The 15,684-nt window shown below is 37.9% G+C and overlaps 1 protein-coding gene across 15 annotated transcripts in view; it reads right to left on the reverse strand.

Annotated features, from left to right (window-relative positions):
- The window catches only part of LOC107995510 (disks large homolog 4), a 394,817-nt gene that overhangs the window by 276,980 nt on the left and 102,153 nt on the right, over positions 1-15,684 (reverse strand). The window lies entirely within an intron of this gene.

Consider the following 15,684-nt stretch of genomic DNA (forward strand, 5'->3'; position numbering starts at 1 on the left):
AAATAGAGGCGATGAGAAAAGTTACCGGTGCAGCTTACCAAACGAAAATATCGTGGTTCGAGGGTTTTCGCTAATTTTTTCCGTTTTTTCTTTTTCCTGTACGCTTCGCCATTTCTTTCGTCTGCTACGCTTCCTACTTTGCCTAACTTAGTACGCCAGCACACGAAACTACGCTCTCAGACGGATTCCCTCTCGGGAGCAACGTATTTATAGCTCCGACGTGCATTCAGCAGAGAATTTCGCGTGTCGGGGGCGTTCGGTTCAACCGAGTCTGCTCGTAATTCGCGAAACAATCGCGATCCAATGTCAGAAACGTGTTTCGACGCGAATTATAATTAATTCGCGTTCAACTTGACGCTTAAAGTTCGTCGGTTAAATACTCTCTTGTGTTTATTTCACGGGAATCATTCCTTGAAATGCAGCACTAAAAATTTCATTCGACAATTATACGCTTCCTTTGTTTGAGATTCCATTCGTATTTCTGGGAAAGAAAATAAGGAGAAAGGAATTGGAATGGAAAAAAAAAAAAGAAAACAATATAATATTGAAATTTTATTTATTTTATTATACTTATTACATTTGTTACATTTGTTACATTTATTACATTTGTTACATTTATTACATTTATTATATTATATTTATTATATTATATTTATTATATTTATTATATTTATTACATTTATTATATTACATTTATTATATTATATTTATTATATTTATTACATTTATTACATTTATTATTACATTTATTACATTTATTTTATTTAGTACAAAATTTTTACAAAATTATTGACTAAAGGATTCTAAACTCTTCTAATAAAAATTTATCTTCACTCTTCCATTAGTATTCCAGTCTATCAGTATTCCGTAGCAATTCTTCTTTCGAATGAAATTCATCTTCTCTTACTTCTGCATACTTCTTTCCTTCGTATTATTACAGCACAAAAAGTGCAATATAGCCGCTTCTTCAATAAAAGGCAGGGCTAATAGCTCCATTTAGTCGTTTACACGTGGAATAATTTTTAATTTATTCCCAAGTCTCGAGGTGGTGCATGAAAAAGCCATAAGCGTGTCGCTCGTAACGTTATCTCGATTTGCTTCGTTCCGCTTCTTTTTTAACCAGCTCCGTTTTACGGTCTCCGCCTCGTGGACAAAGCCTTGGAGGTGTGTGCACGACCAAGGATGCTGGATACCCGCGACTTCTACGTATCTGCACACAGATCCACCGCGTATCTCGTACAAGCAGGCTCACTGCTAGTGTTAACGAGCTTCAGTTTATCGTTGTCGACATCGTTGGCGTCTTCACGGCGTGCACACCGAGTCGAATCACCACCCAAGCTTCCGTCACGTCGTGAAAATTACGTGTTTCGTCGTTTAAACTTCTGCCCTCTCGGCGAGCACCCAAGTAGGCTAACGCGCCGATTACCAACCGCACACGGGGACCGTGAATCAAGCAATAAACGTAAAGTGGTCTGTATATCGTATATCAGGGCGTATACGCGCCTTCAACCATAAGTTCGTGACCATATATGTCGCTACTTGTACAGATAATAACGCCTTTTTGTCTGATAAAACTTTCCTCCTTCTACGCATCAAGGATCGTCTCGTGTAATTATTATTGTTTGTTGTACATCGATATAAAACCCTGAAATTAAATAAATTTAATGAAACGTATGCTTTAGAACATGTGACAATAAAAATGAAACTTATAATTTTTATGTAAATAATCCTAGAAAAGTTTTAAAATTTTGTGATCAAAACCAATCGGAAAAGTAGAGGAAATCATGCCAATCAAATTACTTTTTGATTCATCTCGATATCTCGATCCGTTGCCGAGATATAAGCATTCGAAGTTTCCATAGCGTGTAACAACATAGTGTAAGGTAGGAATAGGCGCGGTCAATGACCTATATACTTTCCTGGAAATGCATCCTACGTTTTTCCAGGAATCGCGTCTGTCACTCGTCTGGAGTTTGAGATAGGTTAGTGAGACGAGGCGCGAGCGAGAGATTCGGATAAGCGACAAAGACGGAGACAGTAAACGATGAAAAATTACCCTTCTCTTTACACGACGATATCTCGGCAACCGGAAGTCGTATCGAGATAAATGAAAAAGCGTTTTAAAGGGCAAGGTTTCGTGCTTCTAACGATCGTTCATTCATTGATCCAAAGTTGTTATCTTCGGAGTTATAGCGATTCAAACTTTTCTTAATTTTAATAGGTTTAAGGATAAACTTTGATCATGTTTTAAAACAAATTATGTAATAAATGTATCTATTTCTTAAGGAATATTACTTATAATAATACTACTAATATTATGCCAGAAGAAAGTGTCAAGGCAAGTGCTTTTTTCATTGGCTTCTCCGTGCCTTAATCTCACAAATACTTCATATCTTTTTTTTTATTGAAGAACAAATAAGATAGATTTGATGGCAAACCTTACGGCGTTTTTGTAAAAATAAAAAAAAAAAAAAACAAAGTATGGATATAATATCGAAAATGAACGGAGAGTGGGAATAATATAAAAGTTGTACGCAACAGATGTTCGTCTTCCAGCGATTTTTTAAATTCTCCCAAAGAAATATTTGTTCTCATAAATCACACTCTTTACATTTACTACTGAATTTATACGAAGATTTTACGATAGCACCGACACGGTGTTATCGAATTTCTATAAAATCAGTTTGCCTCTGATTCGCCAAAGAGTACCTAAAAGTTACGATTTACAAAAGCTCTTCTGCTCCGCGGTAAAAGCTCACGATAACATCGTTTCCCTCTCGAGAACACGCTTCATTATTTCGCCCGACGAAAATCTAGCGAGTTTCACTAATACAGAAATTTTAACACGACATCGAATCAAGCTTGGTTCACGCAAAACTTTTATCGTGTTTGTTTAGAGACCAATTCTTTATAAATTCAAGTTGCCAAGCCAAGCAACACGAGAAGGTTCGTTAAAATCGCCCCAGTCATCATTACCACGCGAGAATTACGTGTCACTGTTCCATGCTATTCGACTCGAGTAAGGAATCGCAACGCGAGCTCACCGTTCGTTAACCATCGTCACGTAATATCCGCCACGTTGTTCCAGTCACATAATTATCCGTTCAACCCCCGGGGACGATTTTAGTTTGCCGAATCCGAAGCTGAGACTCGCTGAGACTCTCATTCTTGGGGCGAACTTCATCATAAGTTTGTGTGCGAGGCCGCGAGTTTGGAACTCGGCGTGAAAATTACACGTCACGGCGGCAACGTCTGGCAGGATGGCATTTGTATACATTGGTTGGCGAGACGAGATTCTAAGAAATTTCGAATAACAAAACGAACTTTGTGATCGAAGCCAATCGTGAGAATTTTAATTGATTATTCTCCATATAACACCATTCGAATTGTAAACGAATCGTGGACTAGAGGACAGATGCAATTTTAAATATGATTTAATTTTTCGAGTATTAATGTTAAAATCGTTCAATTTATTATTTCTGATTCTTTATTTCTAATTTATTTATTATTTCTGATTCTTCGTTACCTCGTTAAATTCGATTAATGGATCTCGAATCGCTGCAGAGAAATTCTAATTAATTTTTACAAACTTCGTTCAGAACTATAATCATTTCCCGCGACTGGGAACTTGTTAAAGGGAAACGTGAAACTTTGAAGTGGACGAGGGAATAGAATTCGCCAATGTATCGCCAACTTTGAAGAACGAATTATATCAATTTCGATCGTTTCACGCGTCTACAAACGCGAGAACTAACAGTCCTCTGAAACGGAGGAAGATTCGCGCGTGATTCGCGTTGTGTGCACAAGTTGGTGGAAACTTTCCACGGTCAAGGATTGCCCGTGGTCCAAAACCACGAATTTTGGGAGCAGAAAGGAAACCTGGGACGACAGAAGACAGAGAGAGTTAGAAAATTATATAATGCTGGCTTTTAATAAACGGTCTGCGATTATCAAGCGAATGGCTTTTCGAGAATCGTAATAAATTTACACCGTAATGCAGAAATCATTCCACGTGAATCGTATCCAGAAAACGTCTCGATAAATTCCAAATATATTTTACTTTATCAATTTCTTTGTTCAACAGAAAGAAAAAAATATGTCAAATTTCCAATTTCCAGATATAGAGATGTAACTGCCAAACAATATCATTTAATCTCATACCAAGATCCAAGTAAATAATTCTATCAATTGGCACAATTATCAAATTAATTTCTTGCACAGTCAATCATCACGAGCAAAATCCTTTTCGAAACACTTTCAAATTATCTTAAATTTACGTTTTATCCGCGTGATTTCTACGAAAAGTAAAAAACCAGATTCGAAGAACACATTGTCAAGCCGCAATAATAGCAACCTTCATCAGCTTGGTTTTGCAACAACGTTCTCGCGGCGAGGATAAACGACAGCTCGCCACACGCGCCTACACGCCCTGTTCAACCAAACACAACGTAACGGGGAATGATCTTGTACGAATTTGCTGTCGTACACAGCAGTTCGTAACGAGCTAGTTCGTTGATTAGATTTGTAATTAGTTGCACAAGCTGGCTGCTCGTCGCTGGCGGCGTGAAACTGAAGGAGAGACGAGGATATTCGCGGGACATATGAAGGATAGGCGCGACAATCCGTGTCTGAGAGACGTGGAAAACTAAAGAGCCGAAGATAATACGGTGAATCGATATACATATAGGATAAGTTGTGATCGTAGTAGAGGAATTGCGGAGACATTTGTGCGTGCAACGCTGTACCAACTTCGAATTGCTGTTAATTTGGTTAATAGTGTAATTCGTGTCCTCGCCAGAATCGATGAATACGTTTTATACGTGCCAGAATTGTTTATAATTTAATATTTATTTATTTATATATTAATATCAGAGCTATTGATTACGTTGTAATGTATGAAAATGATTGAGATCAAAATACCACATTAAATCGGAAATAATTAAATGCGTGTTCGTCGATTTTTAATATAAAGAAGATTGAAATTAACCTGAATCAGTTCAATGAATAAAATTTAATTCTGCTTTTTAAGCTGTTTTATATTAATAATATTGTATGCAATATTTTCTCGTCTCGTGCACACGTGCAAAATGAAACGAGAAAATAGAAAATAAACGAGTGTCGGGATATACAGTTGGTCGTAAAAATATATTAAAATTCTACGCTATTTTCGGACACCATTTACCGTATCAGGAAATAATAAATATTTATTAAAAGTAAGTATAGTTTTATTTGCACTCCACTCTGATACATCGATTTATATAAAATATAACTCTCTACTTTTATGACCAACTATACAACTTGAAACAACATTTGTCCGAAATATATAGTTTTCGATTAATCAAAATGTAATCACGAATTGATCATCAATAAAATAAACATCGATATCAAAAAAAAAATTGCATTTTCTCATTCACCTATCCTCTGCAATCTTAACCCTTTAATCAAACCTGTTTATTCCTCGATTAAAACATAATAATTCGATGGACGAAAGCTCATGTACACACAAATTCGTCCCATGACCTGGTTGAATTACCACGCGAAATTCGATATTACGAACAAGCAAGCAACCTACCGAAAGCTTCGACAATGGGATTCCCTTTGGGTGCCGGTGTATCGAAGGGAAACGCAACTAATTTCCTGGCAAGCGAGGTGAAACTGATCGAAAACGACGTTCACCCAAACGGGTAAATAACAGGAATTGAACGAGGGGTGATCGAATTTGCCCCTCTTCTCGGCAGGTGGCAAGAAAAGAAAGAGAGATTGGTGAGCGTTCAACGCAACGAGTCGATCCTTCGACCGATCCATCAGTTTTATCGATCGAAAAAAATGTCATTCGCGTTTTCTCGCGGCGCAATTTGATTGTTCCGGCTCCATCATCGTGGCTTAGGTCGGTATACGAAATATGGCACGTGGGATAAAAGCGTAATGCGCGATAAAACTTTTGCATAAAGGAGCGATAAAAACACGGCTTAAAAAAACTATGAATAAAACTGTGCGCGATAGAACACTTTTTCTGGGATATCGTTCTTCAACTATTCATCGGATGACGCGCTTCGATGTCAGGTTAATAGAGGAAGATTCCATTTTGTTATTTTTATATTAATTCGCTCGAATTATTCCCTAATCGCAGATGGAATCGTTTTGTTACTCGAAAACTGTTTGATACAGCTACGATTATATTATCCGAAGAAAGAGTATCAATTTTTTGGGATGGAATATATATTTCAAATCTCTTAACAATCCTCGGCTTAATTTCAACGCGTTCCGTTTCGTGGTGAATAAGCATATATATCTCAAACGCGATACTGCCAATTAAATATCTCAATTTGATCGTCAATCTGATTTGGTACAAGTTCATTGCGCAAATAAGCGATTCTCAAGTACTTAATGGTGTTCAGGTACGGTGATTAGTCGTTTAAATCGTTGAGATGGTAACGAAAATGGGTGAAAAGCTCGCGATAAAGCCTGTTTGTCGAGTTGACGTCGGCAAGCTCCGATTGCCGCCACGTCGATTCCGCTCACGTTTATCGGATTATGCGGTCTGGATGGCGAACGGTACGAGAAAGCAGCAACACACATTGTACATGAATTCACTCGGCCCGATCCTGCGAACACGTTTTACAACACCAGTTATTTAATTACTGGGGACGCGGTCGCTTCGTTAACGCAACTCTCCACGGGCGGGCAAAAATCTGCAATAAAGGCGGCCTCGTTTATTGCTATTCTATTAACCGTTTCAGGGAAAATGTCTGCCGACAAGGGAATATAATAACCAGTCACTCGTACGTCCCAGTTGACAATGTCAATCCCCTTCCGTTTAACAGATTTAATAATTAAGTATTTTTCGTGTTACTCGTCATGTTAATTCCACGCATTTCTCGTAAAATATTTGTTCGTTTATTTATTTATTTATTTTTAATTCTTTTTATCGTATCGATGACACGAGACGAGATTTTTATTTTGCATGCAGATTTGAATTAAAGAGAAATTGAAAAGGGATAGATATCTAATGGTTGTTGAGTCGATTTGTGATATTACAATTTTTGGTGAATTTTTCAAATTTGAATTGTTATTTCAGAAAAAAATAATGATACTAATTGCACAAACTCCTAATTGCCAATTAAATCTATAATGATAATTATAAAATTACCCAATTATTAACCGATTATTAAATATTTATCATTCGAACGTATTGTTTGATCAATTTAAATAACTCTTGTTTAATAATTCAAATAACACTCGTGCCTGGTTAAAATATTAATATAACCAGGACAGATTGTCCAAATATTCAATAATTTGAATTCTCTCATAAAAAGTTCCTTTCACATCATGCACACAGACTGTGAACCACCTATTACTGGATTAAAGTAAATTAATTTTTTTTATTATTAATTAAACTGAGATAATAAAACAAATATTATATAAATCTTATTAGAATAGAAATTTTTCACAATGAATCGTTTCATTGTTCCAGGAAACGCGGTGGAAAATGAAGTTAAACAATATTTCCACAGTCTCGAAGGGAGGAGGGAAATAAAGAGGTGCCTTTAATCCACAAGATAGGAACAATTTCGCTTGGACGTTAATACTTAGTCTCTCGTCGCCTTCCTCTCGACCAGAAGGTGGACTGCACTCTCTCTCTCTCTCTCTCTGTTGACATTTTTCTCGAGAGCAACGGAGAGGGAAAACGGCGCTTACGATTCGTCCACGACTGTACGAGGAGTGATAACACGTTACTAATTCATTTTTAATCCTTGACACTTTATGCAGACCGTTTACTCCGCTCCATCATGGTGTTACGGATAAAGAGCAGAGCCACATTCCATCTCTTATTCATTTATACGAATACTCCACCCGCTTTTCTTGATTTAGAATATCTCTCTTTTGTCTCTACGATGAAATATTTTCAGTCTTTGTTATAATTTATTATCTTGATCGATCGCATTTATATTTATTTGATATTCGATTTTAAAATTAATCAAAATTTATATTATATTATTTACCTTATTTAATTTATTTTTCTTTCGCTCTTCTTGATTTAAATATATCGTAAATTATCCTAATGTAAATGTCTTGAGAGTAAAAAATATATTTCAAAAGTGTTTTCGTAAGCGTCATCACACGTTTTAAAATAAACTTCATTAAATATGATCTGTTTTACCAAGTTATAAGAATAATCATAACAGATGTAATTTCAAATTGCTTCGAGCAATTTGTTGTACCGATAATTCTTTATCTAATATTCGATTCTTGAAATATATAATGTACGTAGATATTTGAAACAAGATCATTCTACATTCAATAATATTATTTTATTCGTATATACAGATTTATTATCCATCTTTAAATCGTTACGCGAAATCGAAATAATTTTTCACTCGATGCGACACGAATTCCTACGATCCCTATTTCTACTATTTCAATCCAATTCAAACGGAATTTCCGCTTCGGTGGAGAAGATTCAGCAGTGAAAGTCGATCGATCGATCGAGAGAGAACACGCGTAGTTTTATTTGCCAAACTCGATTCGACGCACGACGAACATGGACAATCGTGCATCTCGAAACGATTTTTTGCTAGGACAAGCGTATTCCACGAGTTACGTGAACCGAGAATTGCCGGGAGAAAGTGAATAGAAGACGACAACATGGGGGAGGAGATGATACCCATCTTCCGTCCGGCTATCTGCACAACCCGGCTAAATTGCCGCCACGTAGAGGACGCATATTCACGATCGAACACCTAATCCCCTCTGATATTCGCCTCCTTTGAATGAATTACATCCTGGCCATCCTCTTTGGCGCCACTGTCTCTTTGAGCTTCTATTTTCCTGTTGACAAGCCGAATTCTGTTTACGGAAAGGATTTTGAAACATCCTCTCCACAGTTAAATATAAAAATTGCATCGATAGAAATTTTCTTTTTTCCCGCGAAACATTTTTCACGTTTTCAAATTTTACGATTGATCGAATATTTCATATCCTCAAATTATTCTTTCGAAACAATCGTATTGTTTATGGAATCGATGTAATTACGTTTGTTTATTCCCTATTGTATCCAACTATTCCATTCCCCAGTGATCCACGCGCAAAATCCGGTCAAAAACGATGGCGGACACCGCGTGCCCGCATCTTGACATCAATTAGCGGTGCCTATTGCGCGGCTATGTTTGTTAATGCGCTTTACGTGTACGCTACACTCGTATCCGACTATTAATTATAACTGTCATTGTCAAAATCCAATTCGCATATTGTGGCGGCCCCCGCTATGATACACGGAACCAAGGGGCGGCAGTCCGGAATTGCCGTTTCTATGCGACACTAACGAGCCGCATTAGGCCGCCGTTCTGAAAGTGATCGATCGCAAAGTGATGCACAGGAATGAGAAGAGAGTGGTGGCGCCCGTTGCATTGCAAATCGCAATCAGCGACCGGTGGAACGGAGAGAGAGAGAGAAAGATGGAAGAAGGAGGCAGGGGAGCAGAGGGATAAAGGGGACACGGATGCATCTGCGTTTGGCCCGAGAAGAAACGAAGTAATCTCACTAATGTTCCTGTTAGGATCGCGTCTAGTGGCTGGCCACGACCCAGATGCGTTTCTGGCATTCTCTTAAACGCAATAATGCATTTCCCGTTCGACCGTGGATCCTCGCGTCATAATGCGGCCCCCCATTGTCGGCCGAAGAAAGGGAATCCAACCTGTCGAAATAGACGGGAATCAACGATTCCCTCTCGCTTCCACGTGTATGACGTGTATTTTCCATTTCTGGTACAGGGATTATTACAGAGACGAGGCAGTTACTTTGATGCTAGAAATGATCTCGTTGTGTTGGATGGAGCGGTAATTTGTGCGGTAAATATGCAGGAAATATGAGTAATTTGGAGAACGAATGTGGAGAAAATAGGAGATTTGTTGTTGAAATTAAGCGTGCATTTTGTTTGCGTTCGATGATGTTGATAGAAATCTGTAAATTATAATCTTTAAAGTATCATCATTATTATTTTTAACAATTTTTATCATTTGTTTGCATTATATATATATATAATAATTTCTATTAGTTAATTCAAAAAAAGTGTCTTAATATCAATCATTCTGTGGCGATGAAATTTTCTGAATTTTTCTTGATTTATGTAGACATGTGATTCAAATATTACAATCACAGAAATTCAGAGGAGAAATAAAATCTTTGATTTTTTTGTACGATCATTCACGAGAAAATAAAATGGAAAAATCTCTTGATTGGATGAGACATATATAGAAATAAAGTATCTTCCACGCGAAACCATAATCTTTACAAGACTTTTATTATCCTGTTTTGAAAGAGCATGTTCGACTGATTATGTATGGTCCGGCTGGAAAACACGCAAGTTAGAGTATCATTTCCGTAAATTACGAGTTTGCAACCGGGAAAACAAGCATTATCGTTGATAATATTCCATTCGAGTTAAAGGAATCTACTCGAAACACATTAAAGGTTCATTATCGTTTCATCTCATTAATTTCGATTCACTTATATAATCTCAATTTATTACATTATCGATAACAGATTTTCATTGCATCCCATTCAATACGGATTTCACCGTATTCTTAACACGGCTCGAAACATTTTACTTCGTCGTGGATTGCATAAAAAGATGTTAACGTAAAAAGATTTTATATTCAATATTTTTATCCCATTACGAATTCCTTCTATTACATTTAAATAATATTCTATTTAAATTGCTATTAAAAAATTAATTTCCCTCTCCGCTCGTGAAATTTATATTGTATCCATTTACCACAGACACTATTATAACTCGTCCATTATAGCAGATAAAATTAAACCTTCGTATATACAAATGTAACATATTTTCCCTCGTTCTTAGAACCTTTACGTACATAATCAAATTGTGCATAAGGGTTAATAATTACCCCATTTTGGATTACGAGGTGCGCACGAGTCGGAAGTCCATTCGAGCGTGATATAACACAGCAAATCTGTCTGCGTGTGGATCACGATTAATTTGATGTGCCAGCAAAACGGCACAAGTACAGGCAATTAGTGGGATCTCGGTAGTAGGAACTTAGCGGCGTTTTGTTCCTTCTCTCCTCCCCCGCGCGCCTAGACGTTTCTCAACCTCTAAATTTTCCTCCGTTTTCCTGGCCGGGCTGAATTTATATCGCTCGTTATACGATATACCGGTGGGTGCGGCGTTAGGGGTAGAAAAAAAGGAAAAAGGGGGAAAAAATGTACGCACGCGGTGAATACGTGGCGATAAAGCAGAACGAGGGGCGAAGAGGGGGAGAAGTGGGTATCGCGCGACAGAGAAAACAGATTTCAAGGGGAGGAGAACGATGGAGAGCGAAATGGGGTGCGGGAAGCGGAAGAAGGAATAAATGCGAGGGAGGTAAGGCACCCGGAAGAAAATTTCGTAATAAAGCGACTTTACCTCGAGTACGTCCCTGTTTCGGATTAAAATTTCTTGTTGCGTGTACTACCGGTTCCTCCCTTTCGAGTTTAATGAGATCCCGGGATAACATTATTCCGTCGGCACGCCAGCTGTTGCTTGCAAATTAAGCTTTAAGCAATTCCATATTTCCGAACCAAGGGGAGGAACCCTTTGTCCGCTTTCCTTTCATTTTATTTCAAAAAGAATATATAATTTCTTTAATTCTAATTATTATTGTGCGGGGGAACTCGTATATATTGGTATATATATTGATCGTCGGACGAGTAAAAATTTGATTGAAGTCGGTCATCGATTATAATTCATTTCAAGGTAACGCGATACTATTAAAATACTACTCAAAATAATACTTCTACTGAAAGAGAGAACTTGAACAATTGAACAATCTCGATGCTCGTCCCGCATCGACATTTCCACCGTTCGAAGGAAATCCGTTGAATAAATAGTGAATACGTGCCTGGCGTGGATAAAGAAGATGATTGAAAAAAAGAAGTTGCATTTTATGAGGCTCGATTCAAATCGTATATATATATATATATTTTTTACGCGGAACGATGAGAGATATTCGCGTTAATGCACATGGAAAGCCTTCTCTTTTCTCCCTTTCTCTTTCCGCCTTTTCCGGTTTTTCCCTTCTCCTTTTTTCTCCTTTCTCTCCCTCTCCTTCTCTTCCTCTCTCTTCCCCCGCCACAACCGCGCGAAATGGTTTCCTTTCGTAGCCGGTATAAATTAACATCGGCCCTGCTTTTGACGTCCACTGCTCCTCTTTCCCTCGCTTCCCTCTCACGTGGGCGAATCAGGATAACGAGGTTTCCATCTGTGAACCACGGTTTTCATTCGCTAAGCACTTCTCGCGAACTCGTTACCGAATGATACCGGATAATAAATAATTAAAAACAGATGTAGCCACCTTCTCGTTATCGTTCGCAAAATTGGCCAAGTTTTAGGGGAATTCCCTCCCGGCCGACAATCGAATTCCCCGCGATAATTGATTTTCGCGAATATTCGCGAGTTGCGCGAATAAACGATTCGTTAGTTAATCAATTTTGGATATTAATATCTGCAGGATGTCCGGATTATATTTGCCACGTTATATATATATACACGTGATTTCGCACGATACGTTCGTTTCGGTGGTGGAGGAGGGGAGGAGTGGGAGGTGTCCGGGCAAATTGCGCAGATTTTAATGACACGTTGATTGAAAGCGAATCAAACAAAGTTCGATAAATTTGTCGTAACCTTGTCACGCAGCTTGAAACTGTTTATTGGTCGTTCGTTTCGCAATTACCCCGCAACACGATCCGTTTTAATTATGCAATTTTTGAGAGCAAATTTATAGGGAGATGGGTTAAAAAGCAAAGACCGTAGGCGCTTTGAAGAGCACTTTTCGAATTACGTTGCTTTGAAACCACTTTTTTTTTTGAAAGTTATATTTGGCAATTAAACTAGATTTGAAATAACACAAATATTTATATTTCAGGAAGTATTTTATATGGCAGGTAAATTTGTAGTTCGCCCCTTCATTTATTTTTTATATTTCTCTCTTCGGAATGAATTTCTTTCGTTACTTTGAAACGTTTCAAAAATGTTTACACCACATCGCAGCGTTAAATAACAATTTATCCAGATTCGACTCACAACTTTCCTCCTTCCTGTTAAACCAATAATAACGTTTCAATCCATATCTCTCAAGATGGCCAGATCGTATCACTTTTACTCGTTAACTTTCCCTATTACTGAAACTTCCAAGCTACTTTATGACTCTTCGCATAACTTTGGTCGGTGACAAAATACTTTGTTAAACAGAGTAGTTTTCTTGTATATACGAGGCCAGATATCGGTAACCGATATAACAGATTAAATTTCGTTATCTCTCTACATTCTTCTCCCTCGATCCAATCGATGGGACAAGGAATTCTAGGGATCCCCCGGAATTTCCGCTCGGCAGAGGATAAAAACAATTTTCCTTTCCCTGCACTCTGCACTCCGTAAATATCCCAAAATTCAGGAAACGCCGCCCCTTCCTTCATTCTCGATCCTCCGTCTCTTTTATTCGTCTCTCGTCCGCGGGATCTCCCGCGAGAAAAGTCTCGCAGATAATAAACTGGAAACAATACGACGACAAGCGGCGTTTCCTCCACCACGAGGAAGACACGAACATGCTTTCAGCTTTAAAGCGCGATACCGTGTGGCCGAGTCGGCACGGGGAAAACTATTTCATAACTGGGTCGAGCGTGGTAGTAGGTGGACCACAGTGGATACACAGTGGATACACAGTGGATAAAAAGAAGGTGCGCCCTCTAAGAGAGAGAGGTGGCTTTTCCCGCGTTCCCTCGCCTTTTACGGCGAGAAGGAAATTACACATCGAGCGATGGTTTAACGATCCCCCTTTCTGAGCGTGAGACGGTTCATTATAAGCTGCAGCTTCTAATTTTCGACCGGAGGGCAGAAACGAAAAGTTTGCCGTACAGGGAAAGGAGGACATGGACCGGGGTCACGAGGCAAGGCGGAGATAGCGTTTATCTCCATCACTATCTTCATTGGAGAACCGCGCGATGGCCAGTCGTCTTCCGTTTCTCCTTTACCTGTAATTTTCTCCTCGCCTCTTTACCTCGGTACGTAATTTCCGCCAATTTCTCTTAATTCTTCCATTGTGTATAATACGATATACGTAATATAACGATCTAATGTATTATGTATTATAGATTATTAGATAGATTTGAAGAACAAGGCAAATTCTTTTTTTTAAACTCCATTAAAAATTTTATTTTGTATCTATTTGTTACGTTGTGAATACGTTTCGGATTGTTGTATGTAGCTATTCATTTTTGTGTCCATAGAAATTATTCGTATGAGCAACTTTGCCGAATCAAAAATTATTTTCCTGCGTTTAAATCAGGAAACTTTATTATGATAAATAGTTTTTTTTTCCCCATAAATCATTTTAAATTCCATTCTTGCATTCGAATAGAAAGATTTTCTGCCAGACTAATCACTTGCACAGATGTACAGATAATTAACTTCCTCCTTCTAATTGATATTCGACAAGCATTCGTATCAAATTATGCATATTTCTGTGACGAGCGAGAGATAGGGATCCTAAACTTCGCTCGGTTGATCTTTAATGCGAATTCGCCTCGGTGATACAATGCTATTCAAACATTAGCGACGGAAGCGGAGTTAAGAGGACGGTTACCTATGGAACAGATGCTTCCTCGTTGTTGGAGAAACAATGGATGGTACTCGACAAAGCTCGACGACTCGTGAAAGCGTCACGATGTAACTATGTCCAATGAATGAGGAGCACCGATAAAAAAACTAATTCGTTGGTTGGAACTCGGTATGATTTATCGATAATAATATTATCTTAAATGCTTTGTTTCTAATGTTTCCAAATAGAAAAATTTAAAAAGCTTTAGAAATTCAAAAAAAAAAAATGTTAAAATTTTCTTATTTATCCGATAAGATATAATTTTTCTTCCTAAACTTCTAAACTAATAGAAAAATCCACGTCCAATAAAAAATACACTCAATAATCATAATAACTACCAACTGTGACGTTTCAAATGGAGAATTTCAAAGAATCTTACGATAGGTACTTCTTTCGATGTTGCGATACTATAACCGTATACGCATATACAGTGGAAATAAAGCGAGAGAAAAGTTCACGTTCATGAATTTTGCGTTATTAATAATCGAGTTTGAAACTCCTATTTTCAGCGGAATTGAACCAACGCGCCGTTTCCGCGGAAGGCAAGCCACTCTACGACCTTTTCCCTCTCTCTTTTTTTTTTCTATAGGCAAATAAAAGTTCTGTCTTTCTTTGTTCCCCATACTATCCATGTAAACGACCTACTTTGATTTTGGTTAGCACACACGGAGCGGAAACAGGCCGACTGCGCTGCTCCTCGTAAATTCGAAAACTTCCACCGAGTATCCGGTCTAACGTTCTTCGATTCTTTAACAATATGGCGCTGGCATATTGCAAAAGTAGCGTGGAACTTCTTTAAAGTGCTCCTTGGGAAATCATAATCGTTCTCCACGAACTGTGGCATGGGATTAGAGTCATTTCGAGCGACCAGAAGATTATCAGCGTTATTCTTTTTTTTTTTTTTTGCGTTTCTGATTTGTGGATCCCCGTGGAAAAATCGTTGCAAATATCTGACATAGTGTACAGCGGATTAATACATTAATATTCGAGTGTCATTTCTGTGCGATATCTTATCTATAAAAGAGTTAAT

This window comes from Apis cerana, linkage group LG12 (genome assembly GCF_029169275.1).
Source record: "Apis cerana isolate GH-2021 linkage group LG12, AcerK_1.0, whole genome shotgun sequence".
Lineage (NCBI taxonomy): Eukaryota > Metazoa > Arthropoda > Insecta > Hymenoptera > Apidae > Apis > Apis cerana.